At 35.7% G+C, this 27872-nt stretch overlaps 1 protein-coding gene and 1 long non-coding RNA gene across 4 annotated transcripts in view; one reads left to right on the top strand and one right to left on the bottom strand.

The window, feature by feature from the left end:
• The window catches only part of FBXW7 (F-box and WD repeat domain containing 7), a 231044-nt gene that overhangs the window by 170077 nt on the left and 33095 nt on the right, over positions 1–27872 (bottom strand). The gene's annotated exons all lie outside the window — the stretch shown is intronic.
• LOC147581702 (uncharacterized) overlaps positions 2810–27872 on the top strand; it is a 62439-nt gene continuing 37376 nt past the window's right edge. Inside the window, exon 1 of the long non-coding RNA XR_015250175.1 lies at positions 2810–2995. This is a non-coding gene — a long non-coding RNA (uncharacterized LOC147581702). The remainder of the gene's footprint in view (positions 2996–27872) is intronic.

The raw sequence follows: 27872 nt of genomic DNA, 5'->3' as shown, positions 1-27872 counted from the left end.
AGGGAAGGCTCTGTGCTGACAGCTCAGAGCCTGGAGCCTGCTTTGGATTCTGTGTCTCCTTCTCTCTCTCTGCTTCTCCCCCAGTTGTGTACGCTCACTCACTCTCTCCAACTCTCTCAGAAATAATGAATGAATAAACTTTAAAAACATAAAAAACTCCTAACCCATAAATAGGCCTTGTACCTGATAAGCAGATTCTGTCAAATTAATTTCCTAGGAAGGTATCCTAGACACCAAGAAAGTCAAGGGTAAAATACCTTAAAACAATACTTGTCACAACATTCCAGTTTAGTGCCCCTAGCAAAATGCCACCACAGGTAAAAGTAATCAACATATAACTCTCTCATCCCACCCACCCTATCCTCAGTTCCACCTAACATGTGACAATGCAGAGTACAAACTTTTAAAGAGCCTACATGAAAGACAAAATGCTTGTCTTACTTATGTTAAAAATTAACACACATTTGGAGTACTTGGGTGGCTCAGCCAGTTGAGCGTCTAGCTCTTGGTTTCAGCTGAGGTCATGATCTCACAGTTTATGAGTTCAAATCCTCAGTGCAGAGCCTGCTTGGAATTCTGTCTCTTCTCTCTCTCTTTCTCTCTCTCTCTCTTTCTTTGCCCCTCCCTCTCTCTCTCTCCCTCTCAAAATAAATAAATAAAAACTTTTGAAAAACAACACACATTTTGCATTCAATCCTATATTATTTGTGAAGTCATCTTATTATATAATCTTCTAATTACCTAACAGTTAAATTGCTTAACGTTCTTTTTCTTTTTCAGGATTCAGAATAGACATTTTTTAAAAATTTTTATCATTTAAGTATAGCTAAAATACAATGTCATATTAGCTTCAATTGTACAACATAGCGATCCAACAATTCTATACATTATGTAGTGCTTATCACAACAAGTGTAGTGAGCTTAACGTTTCTACTCTCTAACTCTTTAAGTAAAATTGATGCTCGGACAAATAGTGTTTATCTTTATCCTACGGGTGCATGACTCTCCCTACACATAGGCCAGACCCTACTATACCATACCACCAAACACTAGAGAAGTTTACATAAAAAGCAAGACCTTACAAAATCAAGAACAAGGCAATACAAACAAAATAGACTGTAATATATACCCTGATGGACAAATACTTTGGTTGAACAGTCAAGTATCTAAATTTCCTATTTAAATCGGGTATAAAAGACCACACAAATTTCTTTTAAAACTGAAGAAACTATTAACAGTAAAGGTGAGAAAAATCAAATGATACTAGGTCATAAGTATATATTTTCTTTAATGTTAAGTTCACAATGACAGAAAATGTAAGTTCATAACGACTGAAATATATACAAACATATATAGATGTGTTGTGTATATATGTATTTCTAATACTTTTAACAAAATTTGTCAAAATAATACCTTTTAAACTAGGAACTAACTAAAAGTAATGTTTGGCCTTCCTTTAAATATAAATATTAAATATGACCACAATGGATATTTTTGATAAGTAGTAAACAATTATATAGTTGTATTCATAATTGAAAGGATTGTAACAAAGATCTTTTAAACTTATCATTTACTTCATCTTTGGGGCACCTGTGTGGCTCAGTCGGTTAAAGCAACCAACTTGGGTCATGATCTCACAGTTTCTGAGTTCGAGCCCACATCAGGCTCTGTGCTGACAGTTTGGAGCCTGAAGCCTCCAAACTGGACTGTCTCCCTCTCTCTCTGCCCCTCCCCTGTTCACAATCTCTCTCTCAAAAATAAATAAACATTAAAAAAAAAATTCATCTTTAATGGCCATTTTACAAGAGTTTTGAAGGTCAAGACCCCTGTCTTCTATTTTGTCTTTAAGAATAATTTTTACAAATGAGTAAAATCTAGAAACATACATTTTCTCTGGTGCCAAACCTGATTCTAACAAACTATCTAGCACTAAGAAAAGAAATAACATATACTAATATACATAACCTTGGCATAAATGTATGTTTTTAAGAAAATTTATAGCATATTCCAAACTTTCCAATTGAATAACCCTATTACGTGACTGGAAAGTTTTCTAAATGTAAATACTTGAAAATATGGCCAGAAAAAACAAAACTTGGCTGGACATTCCTATACTGAAAGAGTTCTGAGTCTCCACTCCTACACCTTCTATCTTCAATTACTTCCATGTGGAAAATATTCAATTAACATTCATGTCTTGCCTACCTCTTTTTAAAAGGCACTGCATATAAGCATGTATCACAGCAAATAACCCAAATTATGTAATCAAACTTCCAAGTATAAACAAATTATTTACAAAAGAGAAATTTGTATAGGCACTCGAAACTTATCATCTCTTCCTTTAAGTCTTTTCCTTAAGGTAGATGAGATCTAGACTAAGACATATTATGTTATCAGTGGAAACTCCATAGACCCACAGTAGTCCATGACATATGATTTCTGAGCAAAGTTAGAATGAAGATCATTTTTCTAATAAACACGGCTACATAAATAAATGTTATCTTAATATAGATGCCTTCCATAAGGCAGTATCACTAAGACCCATCCAAATAGGTTCACTTTTAATAAACTATTTACTAAGTCATGTGATAGTCATGTGATATCTTAAAAAGATCCACTTTACAATATGGCACACTCAACTACATATGATTTTGTTATGTATATAAAAAGGAACTAGCATGTGTCACTTATACATCTGATTGAAATATTAAATAAACTTGTAATAAAAATTATATGCCAAAAAACTATGAAGAAAGTAGATATGAATTTAAATATTTTCAATTATTCTGGTGACTTCTATCCTTTTGTCTATTTTGCAAATTCTCGTTAATGTGGTTCTTTACCATTTAAAATGTATGTAACATGGGCCACCTGGGTGGCTCAGTCAGTTAAGCGTCCAACTTCAGCTCAGGTCATGATCTCATGTTTCATGGGTTCGAGTCTCATGTCGGGCTCTGTGCTGACAGCTCAGAACCTGGAGCCTGCTTCAGATTCTGTGTCTCCCTTTCTCTCTGCCCCTCTCCTGCTCTGGTGCTCTCTCTCTCTCTCTCTCACACTCTCTCAAAATAAACATTAAAAAAATTTTTTTCAATATGTGTAACAAACAAAATAACCAAGCAATTCTACATTTTATAACTATTAAGGATCATTACATGTCTTTTTAAAAATCTTTATATTAGCACCAGTTTTATTTATTACTCCAGCTCTAGGGCATGGTAGTACATATAGTAGTCACTCAATATTTACTGAATAAAATTATTTAACTTTTGTAAGTTTTGGTTTCTTCAAATAAAACAAGCATAGCAATACCTACATGTTACAATTGCTTACAATTAAATAAGCACATATATGTAAATAATACATACACACAGAAGGTGCTTAAAAATTAAATAAGATAATATATACACAGAGAAGGTGCTAAAATGTCAAGTTGATCCCTTGTTTCAGTAAAAACAAATAATTGTTGGGGCGCCTGGGTGGCGCAGTCGGTTAAGCGTCCGACTTCAGCCAGGTCACGATCTCGCGGTCCGGGAGTTCGAGCCCCGCGTCGGGCTCTGGGCTGATGGCTCAGAGCCTGGAGCCTGTTTCCGATTCTGTCTCCCTCTCTCTCTGCCCCTCCCCCGTTCATGCTCTGTCTCTCTCTGTCCCAAAAATAAATAAACGTTGAAAAAAAAAAAAAAACAAATAATTGTTGCTATTAGTTTAGTTCATACCTAAAAACAAAGCCAAATAATTTTCTCAAAGTTAATATGGGACCAAGATTAGACAAAAATTTTAGGGTAAAAAGAAAGGAGGCTTATCAACCAGAAACGAAGATTTACTATACATTCATAACGGTGAGATCTGCGGTATTGGGTCGAAGAGGCCAATGAACAAGAACACAGAGTCCAAATTCAAATCTGTGTGTATACAGAAATTTCATACATGACAAAGGTAGTATTACAAGAAGTGAGAAAAAGGACTATTTAAATGAATGATTCAGGGACAATTAAACATCCACTAAAAAAGTAAGGTAAAAATATATCTCTACAACATCCCAGTGTAGATCAAACTTTCTAGGTATTATGTTTTACCAACACCTGAAAAAATCGAAACTAAAACTTTCAAAAGACAATATAGGATAATCTCACAAGACATGAAGATTGAAAATGCTATTTTAAATAAGGCACAAAAGCCATAAAAGAAAAAGTTGATATATTCGTCATCAAAACTTTAAACTTCTGTATTAGAAGGGGTACAACAAAGTTAAAAGTCAAACGACTATATTCCAGGTTCTCATAGGACAACAACAGCCCCATGTAAATCCAATCTTTCCATACACCCTTCAAAACTGAAAATAAAAAAAAGCATCAACCCAGAGAGCAAATAAAACTACCCATAAACCACACCATTGGCTTAACCAGCAGACTAATACAGAGTCCATATTAGATATAAGTTGAGGAAGGGGTAAAATTTTAGCAGAGCAAATTCTGAAGAATCAAGCACAGACTGCATGGCAAACAGAAGGAAACTGGAGCCTAGAGTAGGTGGAACACATGATTTCCAGAAAGCGAAAGTCTTACAGTAAATAGGAAAGTACTAAGAAATGGTGTCCCAGAGTAGATCAGATTCCTGGCTACCAATGAATAGATAGGGAGGGTTCAAAGTATGAAGGATCAGAGATGGCAGTCTCAGGAAGATGGGACACCCTTAGAGGCTTGGTGGTAAAAGGAAAGAAGAAAGCAAAAGGTGGAAATTAAGTGTTTTACAAAAACAGAAAAGAATCTCAAAAGTGTACAATACACAAACCCCTTTCCCCTCACCCTCCCAGACCAAAAAAACAAACAAAAAATATAAATAAATAACCTATACATTAAAGAAATTGCACTTCACTATACCAACAAAAGGGAGAGCTCTTGAACAAGAAATATTATAAGCCAAGCAAATCTCTCACCCCTGTCTACATACAACTGGTAACACTAAGCCAGGAAATGAATAGAAGTAGTAGACAACACTAATTAAAAAGCTACTATAAGAACATGGAAAGGGGCAGCTGTAGCTCAGTCAGCTGGGCGTCTGACTTTGGCTCAGGTCATGATCTAACAGCTCGTGGGTTCCAGACCCACGTCAGGATCTGTGCTGTCAGCTCAGAGATCGGAGCCTGCTTCAGATTCTGTGTCTCCCTCTCTGCCCCTGCCCTGCTCACACTCAATCTCTCTCTCTCTCTTAAAAATAAACATTAAAAAAAAAAAAAAAAAGAATTTTTTAAGGGAAAAAAAAAAAAAAAAACATGGAAATTCCAATCCAAACACTTCAGCTAATGAAAATTCTCACCACAAAAAATTCACAAAACTGTCAACTAATACTCCAGATTGAAGTAAATACAGTGTGTCTGTGTGTGTGTGTGTGTGTGTGTGTGTGTCTGTGTCTGTGTCTGTGTGTCTGTGTGTAAGCAAAAATCAAAAACTCAGAATAGATATTGACAAAACACAGCAAGATATGAAATAATAATTGACCCTACTTGGGAGAATAAACAAAAAGAAAAAAAAAGAAGAAGAAGGAAAAGTCAAATCATTTTTTAAATTATAAAAAGTAAGACTGAATTCGAATAAAACATAAGGGAAAATAAGGAGCAAGGAGACAGACAAGAGAATAAAAATAAAGGAAAAAAGATCAAATAAAAAACCACAGATCTGTGAAGAAGCTATAACATGCATAACTGATAACTATGAAGAATAAAAGCAAAATAAAAGAATATTTAAAATTATAATTTAAAACGTATTTCCAAAAACAAAAACAAATGCATACGGGCAGGAAGAAATATGATATATGTGAATTCTGACAAAAATCTACATACTTGGAAAAACAATCTCAGAATAATAAACTCTAAAACATAGCCTAATAAAATTTTAATAGTAAATAAAAAAAAAAAAAAAAACCTTTGGGGGCTTCCAACAAAAAAACTGTACTAAGCCTCTTACAAAAGACAGAAGTAAGGTTGGCATCAGATTTCTCAATAGCAACATTCAAAGTGAGTCAACGTTGTAGCACCTTTTTCAAGAAATCCAAGGAATCAAACTGTAAACCAAGGATTTCATATCCAATCAGGTGTCCTTTTAACTATCAAGGCTATTAAAGAAACACAGATTTAAACTTGCATGAACTCCGGAAATATATTAAGCATAGCCCATTATGAGCAATCTACAAAAGAATGAATTTCATACCATCAAATAAAGACAGAGGAAACTTTGACAAAAGCTTTACTAAACAGAGACAACAGTGAATATATTTAATTTTAGATATATTACTAAAACAAAGGTATGGACAAGGACAGAAGAAGAATGGTACTTAAATATTATATTCTTTCACATATTATAATGGAATTTTTAATATGTAAAATAAAGGGAAATAAAAACACAGAGAAGAATCAGCTCTCTGGTGTTAAATAGGTAACAAGTGAATGTCAAAGGATATTCATTTAATGCAGACAAAACAATATTCAGCAGTCTAAGTCCACTGCCAAAATTTAGCCATTAAAACAAAAATATCAACCTTCCTTAAGTAAGAAAATAATTCTCAAAAAATAGAGAAACAGACCACTATGTGAAAGAATAAAAAACAGCAGTAAATACAACACATCAATCAGAAGAACACCCATCATATCAAGATATGTAAACAAGCTTACATCTCTTAGTAAAAAGAAAAAATTTCAAATTGCTTATTTGATTGAACAGAAAACAGTATTTATAAAAAAACAACAAAAAAGTTAAAAATACTTAGGAATAAATGTAACTGTAAAACTTCTATAAGGAAAACTTTAAAACACTTCTGAAACATACAAAAGTAAATAAACAAATAGAAAGACATCCCCTATTCTCTTGCAAAAGTACCTTATTATCATAAAGATGTTGATTTCCCCAAGCTAATGAGTAATAACATTACTCAAATAAAAATACCAGCAAATGTTTTCCTAGAATTCAATAAGCTAATGCTCAAATTCACTCATAAGGAATATGCATATCTAGTGTTTCTGTGTAAAAAAGAACATGAATAACATATACAAACACAAATGCATGCACACACATAAATAGGCTTATTTTTATAAAAAGAAACACAAGGATAAACCAGAAATTAATGAAATTGGTTACCTACAAAGTGAGTAAAAATGGAAAATAGTGATTGAGAAGGAAGACCTTTAAGAATGCTTTTTTATGTAGTTTTGACCCGTAGACATGGTAGTTTTACTATTCTCAAAACGGTAAATAAAATTAAATCAATAATGGGGCCCTAAAACTGAATATGAACAAAAACAGATTATCAAGTGTTTATCAAGGTGACATAAAAACATAATTAATTAAAATAACTTATGAGCATAGTACTCTGACTACATACCTTCACTGGGATCTACTGTATGAACAAAAAACTGCATGAACGGGGGAGGGGCAGAGAGAGAGGGAGACACAGAATCGGAAACAGGCTCCAGGCTCCGAGCCATCAGCCCAGAGCCTGACGCGGGGCTCGAACTCACGGACCGCGAGATCATGACCTGGCTGAAGTCGGACGCTTAACCGACTGCGCCACCCAGGTGCCCCATAGAAATCTTAAACCTTACATATTGGGTTTATAGTTGGCAGCAGTATTGGTATGGCAATTTCAATATTATGTTGTGTATACGTTGAAGGACAGAACCAATAAATAAATGTATATTGATGTTATTGTTAAGAGACATCCAAATATGTAACAGGAAGAGAGAAGAACCCTGCAGTAGTAGATTGGAATTACAAATATTACTGGTTTTTTTAGACCACTTGCTCTGTCCAGTGAAAAGAGTCCCTAAAGAACAGTGATACACAGTAATACAGAACATATCCAGTGCCCATGATGTAGTGATGGAACTACACCAAGAGGAATAAGGGTCCTTGGAGAAATAGCCATTTCCAGGTCCATAGTGGGAAAAGCATAAAAGTAAGAACAGAACATTCTTTTGTGCCAGAAAAATTAAGTGCTCTAAAAATGATGGGACCTATCACAGAGACACCAAAACCAGACTGAATGAGTTCCCACTGGCTAAATTTTAACAATTTGAACCTTCAAAAGAAATATAACAATAATGGATTTTAATTCACTGAATAAAAGAATCCATGAGCCCACAGTGATAATGAAAAAAAGGAGAGTAGAAATTCTTCCTCACAGAAGAATACCAGCTAATAAATGTGGAAGAAAACAGAACTAAAAAAAATCATCATTTTGCAAATATCAATGTAATCAATGATTCAAGCAAATATCAACAATGAATGTTAAAATCACTGGGCGAAAGGTCCTTGATGTTTCCTCAGCCTCCATGCATGGATTAATTACCAAAGAGAAAAAGATATCTTTACAATGGAGAAATCTGGCAGCATTTGCTAAACCAACTAATCCAGTTTAACATCACAAATAATGGAACAAACTAATAATACAGAAGTTAACATAAGCAAACTTTATATACATATATATGTATATATATGTATATATATATATACGTATATACATATATATATACACGTGTATATATATATATATAATCTCAACATGGATAATCCTGATATGAACATTGAGTGAAAAAAAGGAAGTTAAAAGGTGTTAAACAATATTTACATTTTAAACCTAAATCAATCCTATTAATTTTTTTATGCAAACGTGCATAAAGGTATAAAAAACAATGGATAACTTCAGACTACTAATTACCTCTTACAAGAAAGACAGAAGAATGAGATTAGCCATCCTCAACTAACTTTTTATTTAAAAAGTTTTGAGAGGGGTGCCTGGGTGGCGTAGTCGGTTAAGCGTCCGACTTCAGCCAGGTCACGATCTCGCGGTCCGTGAGTTCGAGCCCCGCGTCGGGCTCTGGGCTGATGGCTCAGAGCCTGGAGCCTGTTTCCGATTCTGTGTCTCCCTCTCTCTCTGCCCCTCCCCCGTTCATGCTCTGTCTCTCTCTGTCCCAAAAATAAATAAACGTTGAAAAAAAAAATTAAAAAAAAAAAAAAAAGTTTTGAGGGAGACCTGGGTAGCTCAGTCAGTTAAGCATCTGACTTCAGCTCAAGTCAGGATCTCAAAGTTTGTGGGTTCGAGCCCCATGTCGGGCTCTGTGCTGTCAGCTCAGAGCCTGGAGCCTGCTTCAGATTCTCAATCTCTCTCTCTCTCCCTCTCTCTCTCTCTCTCTCTGCCCCTTCCCTGCTCACACTCTGTATCTCTCTCTCAAAAATAAACATTTAAAAAAAAAATTTTTTTGTAAGTAAATAAAAAGTTCTGAAACAATTCTAGCAAAATGTTAATATTTGTCAATTTTGGCCACTTGGATACATGAGCACTTTAAATTCCTTCTTGTATTTTTTGTATCTTTAAATATCTTACAATTTAGAAATTTAAAATTATAAATGAATTGCTGCTATACAAATCTTGGTTCTATACAGCTATACAATACTTACTTCTGTAATTCATGGCCTTTAAAACTATGGTTTTGAAGACCTTTGATTTAGAAGCAGGCCCCCCCATGATTCTACTTTAATCTCTAATGTAAATTAATAGAAGCCAATCAGCACTCCCAAAAATGATCCTAATAAGCAAAATGCATTTCATTTACTTAAATAAAAGATAACTTGGAAGCTATGCCATCTGAGTGGCATTATACCTTCTCTAAAGTTTAATACCTTCTGTATCTCATATTAATCTTAATATATATCACCATTTGAATAACTGAAAAGTTTGTCCATTCTAACAATTCATTTTTTCAATCATTCTGAACTACCTCTATAAAACCATCCTACTAAAATTATTATTTTTAAGTAGCAACCAGTTAAGTCTATTCTTTTAAATCTACTATTGTAAAATTGATGCACAAAAACATTTTTCAAACTCAAAAATTTTAAGTGGTTTGATAAGTTAGTTCTTCATCACATTTCTTATAATGCTTCAATCTATTTGTAAAAACTTTCTATTTTCTGCTTAAGAGAAGGTCAATGGCTTTCACTTCACTACTCTAACATAATCATGAATTGAAATGAGAACTCTTAGCTCTTTGGACCGACAAAGCTACCAGTATGCCTAAGCCAATAAAGCGATTTGTTCATTAATGCTGCTAATAAAGCAACCTTTTGTTAGTCTATGAAACATCAGAAACCTCAGAGACTCTAACTTTGCAATTTTTCCCTGTTTTTGCCATATGAACTTAGAAGTTCTCTTATATGCCATTTACTTTAACAACTAAAACATAACCATCTAGAAATTTGACTCCCCACTCTAGCTAATTTCATAACATATTAGTTCTAGCTTCAGAAAACTGTTCCTAGATGAAACTACTTTTATTTAATTATTCTCTATTTTCCCATAGAGCCAATCTGTGTAGAAATCTGTGCCATTGTCTAATAAACACTTTAAGGAACAATCCCTGTAATATTCTCAAAATGAAAAATAAAAAGGTTCATTTACCCAATAAGCATTAATCGATCAACTACAGTAAGCAACACATGCAAAGATTAATATACAATTTCTGCCCTCAAGCAACTCAATTTAAGGAATAAGACAACCATCTAGAAAAATTACTGTAGGGTAGCTTATAATAATATTAACTACTAAATGTAACAGCATGAAGGATATAATTGAGCTTAGACAAGATAAAAAGTCTTCAATGAGGAGGCTTTGAGGCAAAATAAAGGAAAATATATTTAGGTTTAGTGAATACCTTATATGTAAAAACAGGAACATAAAACACCACAATACAGGCAAAAATTCTGAATTTATAAGGCTAGAATGTATCATGCATCTAAGAAATTAGTAAGAAACATTAGTTCTTGAAGTGCTTTTGAATTTGGACTTTTTTTCCATGCAGTGGACAGACATTAAAGAGTCAGAAGAAGGCGTAGATGATATTCAGATTTTTTTTTTTAAAGAAAGGTCACTCCTTAGGTACCCTGAATGCCCAAAAGCTTAATGTATTATGAAGTTATTGAAAACAGAAGCTGGAGAGCCTGGGTGGCTCAGTCAGTTAAGCATCCAACTCTTTTTTTATTTTTTTAGTGTTTATTTTTGAGAGAGAGAGAGAGAGAGCACGTGCACAAGCAAGGGAGGGGCAGAGAGAGAGTGAGACACAGAATCCAAAGCAGGCTCCAGGCTCTGAGCTGTCAGCACAGAGCCCGATGCAGGGCTCAAACTCACAAACCTGTGAGATCACGACCATGTCGGACACTCAACCGACTGAGCCACTCAGGTGCCCCTTAAAGCATCCAACTCTTGATTTTGGCTCAGGTCATGATCTCACAGTTCATGAGTTCAAGCCCATGCCAGGCTCCACACTGTTAGTGTGAGCCCACTTTGGATTCCTTCCCCGCCCCTCACCCACTCACGCACTCGCTCTCTCTCTCAAAACAAGTAAATACACTTAAATAAAAAGTATATGATATAGAAGCTTTTGGGCATTAGGTGCCTCAGGAATACATGAATACTAGATTTTCAAATGTGATTCATGCTTGGTACAATTATACACCTATTATGTGCTCCTAATTAACTTCAGCATTTTCTGCCTAATTGCTAATCTAAGAGATGTATCAATCAATCAATAAAATACTGATTCCAGTAACACGTATTTTAAACCCCTTCAAAGTATTAGAAAAACATCAGTTTTCATGGACTGTAAAGTCATATTGTTGATCAATTTTAAGAGTTTCAAATAAGGTCAAGAGACTGCATTTAAAATTTGCAGAATAAATCATGAAACTTACTTCACTATAATACTTACTGTAAACACAGTACTATCTGCCTTGCACCCTTGCTTTCTTCCAAGCACTATCTCTTATGTCTACTACCCTCCTCTCACAGTAGCTACCTTGGGAACTCAATGTCTTTACATGACCTTGGGCCACAGTGAATTAACCCAATTGGACCCAGCCATACTAGAAAGTCTATTAATGCTTTCACTTGGGAGTCAAAAATTAATCAGAAGCTCTCCAGAGGCTGATGTTCTAAGATAAAGAAATTCAGGGGTGCCTGGCTGGCTCAGTTGGCAGAGCATACAAATCTCAATCTCAAGGTCAAGAGTTCAAGCCCTACTTTGGGCAGAGAGATTTCTTAAAAATGAATGAATGAATGAATGAATGAATTTTTTTAATCCAGACTGGCTCTTTACACATTTCCCACTAATGAAAAGCACCAGTCTGCACTGAAAAACATGAAGAGGAAAAAAATTATTATATGGTTCTGTTTATTTTGGATATGTTTAAAATTTTCAACATGAAAAGGTTTTTTTATTTTTTATTTTTTTTTCAACTTTTTTTTTTTTTTTTTTTTTTTTTTGGGACAGAGAGAGACAGAGCATGAACGGAGGAGGGGCAGAGAGAGAGGGAGACACAGAATCGGAAACAGGCTCCAGGCTCTGAGCCATCAGCCCAGAGCCCGACGCGGGGCTCGAACTCACGGACCGCGAGATCGTGACCTGGCTGAAGTCGGACGCTTAACCGACTGCACCACCCAGGCGCCCCGAAAAGGTTTTTTTAATCAAAGGTGTGAAGACAAATGAGTAGCACTGATGTTCTCACCACTGGCTTAATAAATAAAATCATAACAATCTAATTCTTTTCCCTTATGAACCATACCCTAATTTCACATACCCTTCCCCCACCAACCACTATGCTGAATCCCTCTTCACTTTTAAACATTCTCCAAATATCAATCTAAAGGTCACTTCCTTGGGGGAAAGTCTCTCTCTCCTGACTCAAAACACTCACGAGATTAAGTGCCCCTGTTATGTGCTTTCATATCTTTTATCATAATTGTGATTTGATTATTTCATATCAATCTCTCAAGTAGACTTATAGCTTCCATGAATTCAAGGAAATCCCTGTTCGGTCATTAGCTGACAACTAAGCTGAGTGTGGACTTCATGACCTCACGTGACAAAGAACTCAGATTTTACAAGTTAGTTGAGAAAAATTACCTAATAACAACAAAAACAAATCTTGGGAAGGGAAAGAGTCTGTGCTATGTAATTTAAATTGTTCATATTGTGTAATTTAAAATGTCCAGTTTCTAACAAAAAATTACAAGATTTACAAAGAAATATGAAAGTATAGCTCACACACGGGGGGAAAAAAAAGCAGTCAGTAAAAACCATCTCTGAGGAAGCCCAGACAGTGGACTTACTAGCAGACAGACTTTAAATCTGCTATTTTCAATATGTTCAAAAAAATGAAAAGAACCATGCCAAAGATACTGGTATATCACCAAATAGAGAAGATCAATAAAGAATTTTTTTTTAAAGAACAAAACAGAAATTCTAAAACTGAAAGACACATTAGCTGAAAAGGAAAAATGAGGTTCCGTAGCAGAATTGAGTAGGTAGAAGACATAATGAGCAAATTTGAAGAGCCATCATCTGAGATTAACCAGTCTGTAGAATAGAAAGAAAAAAAGGAAAATGAACAGTCTCAGAGAACCTCTGAGACACTGATGTCTTTTCACATCAACCTGAAGTGATGTAATAGCTATAAAACACTCCATCCAAAAGCAGAATACACATTCTTCTCAAATGCTGATGAAACATTCTCCCAGAAAGAACAGATATTAGGCCACAAAACAACCTTCAGAAAATTCAAAGAGATCAATATCATACAAAGTATCTTTTCCAATCACAAAAAATGAAGATAAGAATCAACAGCTACAACACATGCTACAATACGAATGAACCTTGAAACCATTATGCCATCTGAAATAAGCTAGTCACAAAAGGACAAATACTATATGATTTCCTCTTATATGTGGTACCCTGAATAGTCACTTTCATGGAAACAGAGAGTAAAACAGAGGTTAGGTTATCAGGGACTGTGGAGAGGCAGAGAAGGAGAGTTATTGTTTAATGGACACTATGAATGTACTTAATTCCACTGAATTGTACACTTTAAAATGGTGAAAATGGCAAATTATGTATTATGTGCATTTTATGATGATTAAAAAAAACTCAGAGAAAAAGGTATTATTTTTATTAGGTTCCCTAGAACCCAAAAAGTAATACAAATATCTAACATTTACTAAGTGTCAGGCATTGCACACACTACCTCATAAAATCTCCACAATGCTGCCAAGTACTATTATCATCTCTGTTTTAATGACGAGGAAACTGAGGCACAGAACAGTTAAGTCACTTGGTCAAAATCATGCAGCCAGGAAACTGTGAAACCAGGACTCAAATTCTGGTAATCTGACTCTTCAGAGCCCACACTCCTAACTGTGTAATATGCTATATCCCAAAAAGCAGCACGAGGTAAACAACAATCATAGCAATCATAGCAGAAATTTAGCTACTCTGTTAAACTACTGAAGTATTTTGAAATACAAAATAAAAAATCAAAACATAATCCCTCCCCTTCAGTACTTTTAACGTGTATTTGCACCAAAAATAACGTTTAATGGTGTAACTATTCGCAAAACATTTTTATCAATCTTTATTTTTCACTAGTTTATACCTTCATAAGGCAATGAAGCAAATCAAAATTTAAATATATACCTACAGTATAAAATTTAAGAAAAAAACAAGACCATCATCCCTTATAAACATAAACTAATAGGCAAGGGAGAAAGCACACTAGAGAAAAGAAGAGGTATGTAGAATAATCTTTGTAAATAGGAAAGGGGTCTTTTACTCACATGCTTCCAAGTAAGAAACAGACAACATAATAAAGCTCAAAAGTATTTGGGAATCAAGTGACAGGACTTTTGGACATGGTTCCAGATCTCAGTACACAATATTATTGCTCTTTTTTTTAATCAGTTGCCAATAAAATGAGAAAGAATTATCACCTATCAAGAATCTGCTCACATTCATAACTTTTTTTAACATACTGATCCAACAATCAAAGTATGGAATAATAGCTCTTCAATTTTTATGAAATCTTTAATTAAAGAGAAAAAAATGACACCAATACAATCATTCAATAAATTTATTATGCCAGGCACTAAGACAATAAGAGTAAATATACCCTGCCCTCTGAAAACTTAAGTCTAATGGAGAAGTTGATATGAAGTAATCAAACAAATAAATCATAATTAGGATAAAAGCCATGAAATCACATAACAGGGACACTTAAGCTACTGAGTGTTTCGAGTAAGGAGAGACTTTCCCCCAAGAAACTGAACTTTAGAATTGATATTTGGAATGTTTTTTTTTTTCTATTGTTTTTTAATATATGAAATTTATTGTCAAATTGGTTTCCATACAACACCCAGTGCTCATCCCAAAAGATGCCCTCTTCAATGCCCATCACCTACCCTCCCCTCCCTCCCACCCCCATCAACCCTCAGTTTGTTCTCAGTTTTTAAGAGTCTCTTATGCTTTGACTCTCTCCCACTCTAACCTCTTTTAAAAGTGAAGAGAAATCTAGGATGATAGTTGGTGGCGGGAAGGGACATGGAATCAGGGTTTGGTTCACAAGGGAAAAGAATTATATTGGTTAAGATTTTATTTATTTATTTTTTTTTTTTTTAATTTTTTTTTTTTTTTCAACGTTTATTTATTTTTGGGACAGAGAGAGACGGAGCATGAACGGGGGAGGGGCAGAGCGAGAGGGAGACACAGAATCGGAAACAGGCTCCAGGCTCCGAGCCATCAGCCCAGAGCCTGACGCGGGGCTCGAACTCACGGACCGCGAGATCGTGACCTGGCTGAAGTCGGACGCTTAACCGACTGCGCCACCCAGGCGCCCCAAGATTTTATTTATTAAGCCAGTTGTAAGAATAGGTGTTGTTGACGTGTCTTTATAACTTTTAGATTTCCAAAACAAAACAATCTGTTCATGTGGAAAATTTGAGACATATACAAAATAGTATAATAAATTCCTATGTATCCATAACCCAAATTCTGTAACCATCGACACCCTGCCATTCTTGTTTTATCTATACCCTCCACTCTCTGACACCTAGCTTAATTTTTTTTTTAGGTAAAATTTACATAGGCTGAAATATACGCTTACCTATACAACTCTGACAAATAGATAAATGTGTATAACCTACACCTCTATTAGATGCCGAACATTTTCATCCTTTCAGGAAACCTTTATGCCCCTTCCCTGTTGAGCACCACTACTTTCCCCACAACCAAATGATCAAACCACTGTTCAATATTTTAAATTGTTTTCACCACAGATCAGTTTTGCCTAATCTGAGAACTTAATATAAATGGAATTGTACTGTATTGTGTCAAGCACCTGAGAGTTTTTTTTAGATTCCATGTCATTTTGCATATGTTCTTTCCTCTTTATTACCGAGTAGTATTCTACTGTAGTAATTAATATACCAAAACTTTTCAATCCATTATCCATCCTATCAATTGACATTTGGGTTGTTCCCAGTGATTAGCCGTTATAAATAAATCTACTAAAAAAATTCTTGAATAAGGCTTTTTGTAACCATAGGTTTTCATTTCTCTTGGGAAAATACCCAAGAGAACTACTGAATCCAAAGACAGGTATATATTAAATTTATATAAAAATGACAAATGGTGTTCCAAAGTAGTTCTACAAGTATATACTCACACCAGCAATTTATGGGAGTTCTGGCTGTCTTACTGGAAAATTCGATATTACAGTCTTTTTTTTTTAATTTTAGCCCTTATAGTTAATTTTAGTAGTTATCTCCTAGTTTCAATTTGCATTTTCCTAATAACTAATGCTTAGAACTTTGATACATATTAAAAATTGGGGATTTTTATTTATTTATTTTTTTAATGTTTATTTTTGAGAGAGGGACAGAACATGAGCGGGGAACGGACAGAAAGAGAGGGAGAGACAGAATCTGATGTAGGCTCCAGTCTCTGTGCTGTCAGCACAGAGCCCAATGCAGGGCATGAACCTATGAACCATGAGATTATGACCTGAGCCAAAGTCAGACACTCAACCAACTGAGCCACCCACATGCCCCAAAATTGGAGTGTTTTTTTAAGGGGAGGAGTACTGACATACTGAAAGTAACAAGAACAAAGACTCTGAAGGAAATGATAAAGCATATTTGTACCAAGAAGCCAAGGAATAAAAATGAAAGTGCATGAGATAAGGCTATGTAGGTAGACTAGGGTTAAATCACACGGATGGAGATTATCCTAAATTCAGATTTAGTCTCATTTTGTTTAGGTGCCTCTGAGATAACTAAGCAGAGTTATTAAATAGGACTGGAACTTAGCTAGATAAGTAAGGGCTTATGGAGAGAAGTAATTCCCTCCATTAGTGGAAATCAAAATGGTGAGACTGCCTGGTGAGAAAAAAACAAAGAGGCAAGAGAAAGCATCCTAGGACCAAGACTCAAGAAATTACAATTTAAATGACCAAAAAGATGGCACAAAAACAGGCACTCACATCAATGGAATAGAATAGAGAACCCAGAAATGGACCCACACACGTAAGGCAAACTAATCTATGACAAAGCAGGAAAGAATATCCAAGGAATAAAGACAGTCTCTTCAGCAAATGGTGTTGGGAAAACTGGACAGCAACATGCAGAAAAATGAACCTGGACCACTTTCTTAGACCATAACCAAAAATAAACTCAAAATGGATGAAAGACCTCAATGTAAGACAGGAAGCCATCAAAATCCTCGAGAAGAAAGCAGGCAAAAACTCTCTGACTTTGGCCACAGCAACTTCTTACTCAACACATCTCCAGAAGTAAGGGAAACAAAAGCAAAAATGAACTATTGGGACCTCATCAAAATAAAAAGCTTCTGCACAGCAAAGGAAACAATAGCAAAACTAAAAGGCAACTGACAAAATGGGAGAAGATATTTGCAAATGACATACCAGATAAAGGGTTAGTATCGATAATCTATAAAGAACGTTATCAAACTCAACAACCCAAAAAACAAATAATCCAGGGGAGAAATGGGCAAAAGACATGAATAGACACTACTCCAAAGAAGACATCCAGATGGCCAACCGACACATGAAAAAATGTTCAACATCACTCATCATCAGGGAAATACAAATCAAAACCACAATGAGATACCACCTCATACCTGTCAAAATGGCTAACTAACAACTCAGGCAACAACAGATGTTGGCGAGGATATGGAAAGAGAAGATCTCTTTTGCACTGCTGGTGGGAATGCAAACTGGTGCAGCCACTCTGGAAACCAGTATGGAAGTTCCTCAAAAAAACTAAAAATAGAATTATCCTATGACCCAGCAATTGCACTACGGGATATCTATCCAAGGGATAAGGTGTGCTGTTTCGAAGAGGCACATGCACCCCAATGTTTATAGCAGCTCTATCAACAATAGCCAAAGTATGGAAACAGCCCAAATGTCCATCGATGGATGAATGGATAAAGAAGATGTGGTATATATATATATATATATACAATGGAGTATTATTCAGCAATCCAAAGAATGAAATCTTGCCATTTGCAACTACGTGGATGAAACTAGAGGGTATTATGCTAAACAAAATTAGAGAAAGACAAATACCGTATGACTTCACTTTTATGAGGAATTTAAGATACAAAACAGATGAACATAAGAGAAGGGAAGCAAAATAATATAAAAACAGGGAGAGGGACAAAACATAAGAGATTCTTAAATATAGAGAACAAACAGAGGGTTGCTGGAGGGACTGTGGGAGGGGGATGGGTTAAATGGGTAAGGGGCATTAAGGGATCTACTCTTGAAATCATTGTTGTACTATATGCTAACTTGGATGTAAATTTAAAAATTAATTAAAAATAAATGACCAAAAAGAGGTCTGAAGAATAATATACCAAAGGGTTTGGAGAAGTTTTCAACAATGCTAAAAGCTTCTAGGAGGTTGTTATGTTGAAGTGTGTTCCCCCCAAATTCCTATGTTGATGCTCTACCCTCCAGCACACCTCAGAACATGACTGTATTTGGGAATAGGGCCTTTAAAGAGGTGATTATGTTATCACCTAGGCCTTAATCCAATCTGACTGGTGCCCTTATAAGGAAATGTGAACACAGACACCAGGGCTGTGCATTCACAGAGGAAAGACCATCAATACAGCAAGAACATGGTCATTTGCAAACCAAGGCAGAGAAGCCTCAGAAGAAACCAAACCTGCAGACGCCTTGACCTTAAACTTCTAGCCAGTAGAATTGTGAGAAAATGCGTTTTTGTTGCTTAAGCCATCTAGTCTGTGGTATTTCATTATGACAGCCTTAGCCAACTAATACAGAGGTCAAATAAGAACAAGTCTAAAAACATCCACTTAATTTATTAAAACAGAGGTCACTGCTATCATTAGCAAATACTGTTTGGTGGAGTGAATAAATTGAGATGAGACAAAGGTGAGAAATGGAAACAAACATAAATAATGATTTCAAGCATTTGGCTAGGAAAGAGAACAAAAGATTAGTAATGTAGTGCTCATAAAGCCTTATTGTTTCATTTTGTTTTTTTAAATAGTGAGGAGAAGAACTCAGTGTAAGAAAGAAAACTGAATATACAAAAGAAGAAATAATCAACAGTGTAAGGTACCCCAAAGGGACAGAAGGCAAGAGAGTCCTAGATAAAAAACAGTACTGCCTCTATTTTAACATTAAGGAGGAAGAAAAGAATAGTAAAACAGTGGGCAACTAATGGCAACCACCTAGTACTCCTATTTCACTGGAAAATAATAGGAAATGCCTTCTCCAGAAAGAGGTCTGTTGGAGGTCTGAGAAGAGTGGGTAACTAAAGCAGTTATGGTGGAGATGAGGAAACCAGCTGACAAGAGGAAGGCAATAGATTTTCAAGTAGTAATAGGGTCCACTTGATGATCATGAATTTATAATGAAAAAAAGTATGTTCTTTCAAGTAATTTTCTACTGCAGCATTTAGGTGGTACAGAAATGGAGGAAGCAGATCATGGGGTTAGTTCAGAACTGGGATTTTGTCAGACAGTTGGGACCAATATATCCAGTAAGAGGGATCTAGGATATGGACAAGCAGTAGACAACAGATTCTCAGTTAACAAGAGATAGAGAAAAGATAGAAAAATAGAGAAGGCTGATAACTGGAAGAATGAGAAGCCAAAAGACTAGAAGTAGAAATGAGTTGGTAGAATAGTGGCAATGGCTAATCAACAGATTTATATAACTAATCAAACAACCCTCAAGGATATAAGGTACTTTTTAATAATTTATTAGGCAGAACAGTTATTAATAATTCCCATGGGAGTAATACAACAGACTGGAGAACAAAGTCACTGGATTTGAAGAGGTCAGGGAAATGAGACTCAGGATGTTGGTGCATCATCCATATGGATGCTGAAATCATCCAAGATCATTGTAGGACCTAAAATTTACAAGATTATGAGCAATGTGCCATCACCTTGCAAGAATAATAATCTATGAAGACGGCAGTAGATAACAGCTAAAAGGAAGCTAGAACAGAAAGTGACACTGTTCTAAATACTGTTCTAAATGTATGAATTTAATGCTCACAAATAATCTGTAAGGTAAGAATGATACTGCCACTACTAATGTAGAAACAAAATCAGAGAAGTTTTAAAAGAGTTAACCAAGTTTGCTCTCTTAAACCACTATGCTATAGGATACTGTAAGACATCAAAAACCAGCATGAGTGGGGTACAGGGCACAAAGAACCCCCAAATAGAGTAAAATTTTCAATTAAGGAAATTTATATAGTATAGACTATACTTCCAGTCCCAACAATATATCAGATTAGATCACCTGTAAAGCCTTCCCACAGAAATTTCATTCAGAAAGGATAAATCAAAATCATTTTTTAAATAAACTTTTTAGCTACCATGAAAGAAAAATCTTAAAGTGCCAGTAACACAGAAAAAAACTAGTTAAGATTGCCAGTTGACAATGCTTCTGCCCTAGGATGGGTTACTAGTCTTAAGCTATTCCTTTGGCCTTTAACTTATATGTAGGGACTAAATATGACCCTTTTGGACCTTGGTGAGAGACTTTAGAACAGAGATCCCTCTTCCTCCTCCACATGGTAACACACACATGAAGCCAAAACCCAGGAAGGGCTGTAATTTTAGTAAAGGGGTACTAAACAGCCCAATAAGACAAGAAAATTAAGGAGGCTGAGGCTTGGGAAAAGCAATCACTAATCCCTGATTATATGACGAACTACAGAGTGTATCCAAGACAATCTATCATTAGAATCAGAGTTCAGCAAGGGTGCCGGATACAAAAACAATGTACAAAGAAGCAATCTGTTTCCCAAACTGATTAATGGTGGTTACAAAATGTATTTGTATAAAAATTCTCATTCATCATAATAAAAAAAACCATAAAGAACCTAAAGAATGTTTAGGTGGCTCAGTCGGTTAAGCATCCAACTTCGGCTCAAGGTCATGATCTCAGGGTTCGGTTCGCAGGTTCGAGCCCCATGTCGGCTCAGTGCTGACAGCTCAGAGCCTGGAACCTGCGTGGGATTCTGTGTCTCCTTCCATCTCTGACCTTCCCCTGCTCGTGCTCTGTCTCTCTCTGTCTCTCAAAAATAAATAAACTTTAAAAAAAAAAAGAGAGAACCTAAGGATAAATCTAATAAAAGACATGTGAAAACAATGTAACTATACTGAAAAACATTAAAGAACACTTAAACAGAAATATATCTCACAGTCATCCAATAAGATATCAATTATGCCCAAGGTAGCTTGTAAATTCAATGAAATTCCAATCACAATCCCAACATGATTTAGGGTTTGTTTTTTGTTGGATTTTCTTTGAGGTGGGGATAAAATTTGACAAGCTAACCTAAAATTCATTCAGGGATTTACCTCATCAAGCTTCAAAAGACGTATCAAAACTATTATAATCAATACAGTATGATAATGACAAGAAATCAGGCAAATCAAGTAAGACTATGGTACAGAATAGACTAGCAATAAACCCATGTAGTAAATTTGTAAATTTAAAACTTTTGACCAAAATTAAAAACAACCCACAGACAAAACAAGTATTGATGAGGTTGTAGAGAAAAAGGAACCCTCTTTAGGAATGCAAACTGGTGCAGCCACTGTGGAAAACAGTATGGAGGTTCCTCAAAATGTTAAAAATAGAAATGCCCTATGATCCAGTAATTGCACTACCGGGTATTTACCAAAAAAAATACAAAAACACTAATTCAAAGGGATATATGCACCCCCATGTTTATAGCAGCATTATTTACAATAACCAAAGTATAGAAGCAGTCCAAGTGTCCATAAAAAAAGAATGAAATCTTACCATTTACAACAACATGGATGGAGCTAGAGAGTATAATACTAAGTGAAATAACTCAGAGAAAAACAAGTATGTTATAATTTCACTCTTAGGTGGAATTTAAGGGGAAAAAAAAACAAGCAAAAGGGGAAAGAGACAAGCCAAGAAACTCTTAACTACTGAGAACAAATTGATGGTTACCAGAGGGGAGGGGGGGTCAGGGGATGAATGAAATAGGAGATGGAAATTAAGGAGGGCACCTGTCACGATAACCACCAGGTACTGTATGGAATTGTTGAACTGCTATATTGTCCACCTGAAACTAATATGACACTGTATATTAACTGTACTGAAATTAAAATTTAAAAAAAATAAATTAAAATTTCAAAAACTCACAGATAGAAAAGATATCTGCAATGCTAATACCAAAAACATTAATATCCAGATTATAAAAAGAATTGCCACAAATCAATATTAAAGCCAATATTTGACAGAAAAAGAAAATTACCAAAGAACACAGAGAAAAGATTCCCAAAATACGAGACCAGAATGAACAAGACTCTTGTAAAGATGCTCAACTTTACTAGAAATCAGAGAAATGAGAAGAGTTTCTTATGTTTCAGGGAGGCAAAAAGAAGAGTTTCTTATGTTTCAGGGAGGCAAAAAGTAGTGGCTAGATAAAACAAAATCTTCACAAAAATGTGAGGAAACATGCTGGTGGGCACAAAGTAGTACCTCTACTTTGGACTGGACTTAGCAATACTTGGTAAGATGAAATAGCACCTGTACCTTATGATCCAGCAATTCTACTCTTGTGTGCCTATCCTAGATAAAGTTACACATTGACTGGGCACTTATGTACAAGACTGTTCATTACAATATTATATGCCGAAGGTAGGAATTCATTTTCTCTTAGTGTAACACTAAGTTTTATTCAACGTAGAATACCAAACAGCAGTTAAAAAGAATAAACTAAACCTACATGTGTCAATGTGAATACATCTAGAAAACAATCACATCATCTTCTATGTAAATGTTTTATATGTACAAAAGAATAGAGGCATGATGCACAACAACTTCAGGATAATGAGCATCTCTGAAGGAGGGAGGAAAGGATGGGGGCAGTAAAATTTTAAAAGAAGAGAAAAGGCAAAGGAGGCAAAAGGTAACCTCTATTTGACCTTGAGGCTGGGTACACAGGTGTACTACACTACTTTCTGTAAGTTTTTGTGTTTGAATTATTTCATAATTTATACAAATTTCTAGAAGAAACTGAAAATACTAAGCTTACTGATTATGAACAGCAATTCTAGAGGGTACAATGGAAGTAACTAGAAAGGAAGGGGAAAACAGAAGTCTTTGTCAAAGTAAAAAATTACAAAATATTATGAAGATGGTAATTTAGAAGACAGTGCACCTGCTGATAAAAACAGGGATGAGAAGCAAGTGTCTGACTCCTTGAGAAAGACAGAATTTGGGTCTCCTGGCTAGACTATTTTGTCCAGTAGGACCAAATAAAGTAAATCTAATTAGTTTACTAGCTCACTTGGCCAGGTATCACTGTGATTCTCAGCAATTCTAATCACTATACATTATGAAAGTGACTATACTGAACATTGAATCTAATAAGTGCAAGGCATTCTGCTACATAATGCAAGGGACTCAAACAGGTATCTCACCAGTTCTCAGGAAGCTTATTATTTAGTGTGAGAGCTAAGATATGTATAGAAAGAAAAACAAAACAAAACAAAACAAAACCCTAGCTCTTAACACCAAAACAAGTGTTACTGGAATTCAGAGGAAGAAAAGAACCCATCAGGTTGCTGGGATGCACAAGAAAGGTTTCACCACAGCAGTGGAGCTCAAGCTGAGTAGTGAAGGACAGGAAGCAACTCAAAAGGTACAAAAATCGGCATTCTAGGAAGAAAAAAAAAAAAAAGTGGCAAAGAAATGTAGACCTCTGGGGAGAAAACAATAAAGTATAAGGTCTTGGCAACTTTTGGATCTTAATTAGAAAAATAAAATACTCTGACAATAAGCAATCTTTATAATTAGATCAATCAGGGTTCTTAGTGGCAAACAACAGAAACTATTTCAGGCAGTTTCAATAGAAAAAGAAATTATTAACATATATTGGGAGATTCAAAGAATTCTCCCCCAAAGAGCCCGAGAATCAGCTTGGAGGTATGCAACCAGGAAAAATACCTAAGTCTCCCCACCAAACTGTTCCCACCCTGTGAGCCCTGGTACCGTGAAAGCGGAGCCTCAGATAATAAGGCTCACTAGGATGTCTGCCACTGCTACCTGTAAAAAGTTCAATCTGTCACCACCTAACATCCACATTAGGAAGCAATTCCAAGTGAGAGCTGTTTCCTTGCAATTTTCTCTTCTGAATTCATGTTTTACACAGATGCTTCTGATCAACATAATCTAGATCACATGCCTGTGTCCTAGCTGCAAGGGATGCTAGAAAAATGAGTTCTGTCTTCTACAGGGCCCCAAACATACAAATTTCTCCAACATTAACGAGTTATTGAAATGAGATAAATATAGATCAAGTCTCGGCTATCAAACAACATACACATTTATTCCAAACTTCAAGCTCCAAATAAAATTCTCAAGCTTGACATATTATAACTAAGCCTTGTAGGAATAAAACCCTTTCTGTTCCTCAAAGGGAGATAAAAAACAATCTTATCAGTTATTGAACACAGCCCCAATATCAGAATCTCTGGATGATGTCTCCTTCCCTTCTGGTTTTTTCTATAACCTATGAACTAAACTGCAAATGGCAGTAAGAATAGAAAAACAAGTGAAAAAAAATTTTAATACATAAACAAATAAAGGAAAACTTAACAGGTTCTACACACCTAACTCAAGTCAAGGAACTGTGAAGAACTACAGCTCACTCTTATGATAGTTCAACTCACTCTTATGATAGTTCAAGTCAGACGTTCAGTCCTAAAATTTTTGGTTATACAGATCAAGTAAGACCTTAATGGGCTCCCCATCTATTTTAGACCTAGGAATCCCATCATCATTTAGCTATAGCCAAAATGAAGCAATCAAGTCAGTGCATCTCTGATCATCATGCCTGTCATGCTAACTTATGGAAATGATGCCCACCTTGCCTATGAAAGTTAAATCCTGAGAATCCTACCATCTGAAATCAAAGAGACATTTCAATGGCAGTATCTCCTCCTACCTATAGACAAGAGCAATTATACCACTTTTATAGATGCTGGCACTGTCCTCAAAGTATTTCTCATTACCCTTGGGGAATGAAGTATCTTCTGGACCTCTTAGTGGATAATGGTGGAGAGGAAATAAATGTCCCTTAATCTTCTGACTTCTTCCTCTATGTTACACCATGAATTTGTAGGCATTCAACTTCATTTAGTATGTAGGCCAATGTTCAGACCAATGAAAGGAGCAAACAATTAGAACATCTTCTAGCTGCTTGAGTTAGAATACTCAACACAAAATCTCTGGTAATTGCACCATGCCAATACACTGAACCCAAATGCAGGTTTCCCTCTCATCATCAAAACCCACCTTTACATATATTACTAAAGTTCCTGATAATATGTTACCAACAATCTTTTTTTAGAATGTTAATATATAATCCTTTTCTTCCCATTTTGACTATGCAAAGGTACAGCTATAGCAAAGGCATGCTATTACAGTCTGACTCCAGTTATAGATCTGAAAACAATAAGGACTGTGGAAGGACTATGGAAGGAAACTGGCTTCCCTTTATGTGGTAAGAGTCATAAGATAGCTTGTTATAGGTCTTCAAAAAGACAGGGAAAGAGGGCTTCTGCCAGCAAGAGAGACTTCATGAAATCTGGAGTCTTGAAGTATTATGTGTCCATAATTCTCCACATAAGGAAAATTTATTTGAAAGATTATTAGCAGCCATAAATATGTCATATGTCCATGGGGCGCCTGGGTGGCGCAGTCGGTTAAGCGTCCGACTTCAGCCAGGTCACGATCTCGCGGTCCGTGAGTTCGAGCCCCGCGTCGGGCTCTGGGCTGATGGCTCAGAGCCTGGAGCCTGTTTCCGATTCTGTGTCTCCCTCTCTCTCTGCCCCTCCCCCGTTCATGCTCTGTCTCTCTCTGTCCCAAAAATAAATAAATGTTAAAAAAAAAAAAAAAAATTTGAAAGATTATTAGCAGCCATAAATATGTCATATGTCCAAATAACAACTCCATTGCTATTCCATCTTCTGAACTTTCTTAAAATTAACCATATAAGATTTTTCTAATCGGCTACTCTGTTATGCATTTAGTATAATTATTACAACTTCTACACACAAAGATGAGGCAGCATTATGGTACTGAAATTCAAGAGCAATTGAGTTTATGCCCCTAGAGGGCAGCATTTCTCATAGGATAGATAGGTTTAACTTCAATAAAAAAAGGAATTTCATTGTCCTAAAAGTTTAAGAAATGCAGGCAGGATAAACAAGATTTAGCAAGTTTCTTTTTTGTAACATGTCTCAGTCTCTAATACATCACTGTGTACTGTAATTCTTCAGTAGGTCACCATTATGTTATATGGTGTTTCTTCAAACTTTTAATCACAGAACCCTTTATTCAAAGACCATCTCTAGTGACTACTTCTACAGGAAGTATTTTGGGGGCACCTGGGTGGCTCCAGTCATGATCTCATGGCTTGTGAGTTCGAGCCCCGTGTCGGGCTCTATGCTGACAGCTCAGAGCCTGGAGCCTGCTTCAGATTCTGTGTGTATGTGTGCGTGTGCGTGTGCGTGTGCGTGTGCGTGTGCGTGTGTGTGTGTGTGAGCGCGCCCCTCCCCCACTCATGCTCTGTCTCTCAAAAATAAACAAACGTTAAAAAAAATTTGTTTTTAAAGAAAGAAAGTATTTTGGAAACAATCTTGCGAACAAGTTCTCTCAAGACAAGTTTCCCTTCCTTCTTTATTCATAAACTAACTCTTCTAATTTTTAAAATAGGTCTCTAGATATCTCTCTGTTTTCACAGATCATGATTGAGAATGGAATAAAGACTGGCAACAGCATTCATTTATTTTGTGTTAATCAAAAACATTAGCTTACTGCTTTGGCTTGCTCAAAGGACAACAGAAAAAAAATTTTTTTTTCAAACAGGTGCTATGACTAGTTGAGCTATGGCCCTTCTAGCTTTAAAAACCACAAAGGAGGGGCGCCTGGGTGGCTCAGTTGGTTGAGCATCCAACTCTGGCTCAGGTTGTGATCTCACACGCCGTGAGTTCAAGCCCTACGCCCAGCTCTGTGCTGACACCTCAGAGCCTGGAGTCTCCTTCAGATTCTGTGTCTCCCTCTCTTTCTGCCCCTCCCCTGCTCATGCTCTCTCTCTCTCCCTCTCTCTCTCTCTCTCAAAAAATAAACATTAAAAAATTTAAAAAAACACACAAAGGAGTTGAAATATGCTTAATAAAACATTTTCATATTTATCCAAACTCAGAATATTAAATATTTGAGCTCCATTAATAATCTTCCCACAATCTATGTCAACTGAAATTGAGTTTCCTAAAGATCTGTGAATCTACTTTTTCAACCATAAATTTATGAAATCTAAATAAAGATCAAATATTTCTGAAGATCAAATTCAGATGTAAAATATCTACCAGGTTTTAAAGAATCTGTACAAAAGAAATGTAAATTATCTCAATATTTTAAAATTGATTATATGTTAAGATG

This window comes from Puma concolor, chromosome B1 (assembly GCF_028749965.1).
Source record: "Puma concolor isolate L17-30 chromosome B1, mPumCon1.1.hap2, whole genome shotgun sequence".
In the NCBI taxonomy this organism is placed as follows: Eukaryota; Metazoa; Chordata; class Mammalia; order Carnivora; family Felidae; genus Puma; species Puma concolor.
This window is presented reverse-complemented; position numbering and strand designations above follow the sequence as displayed.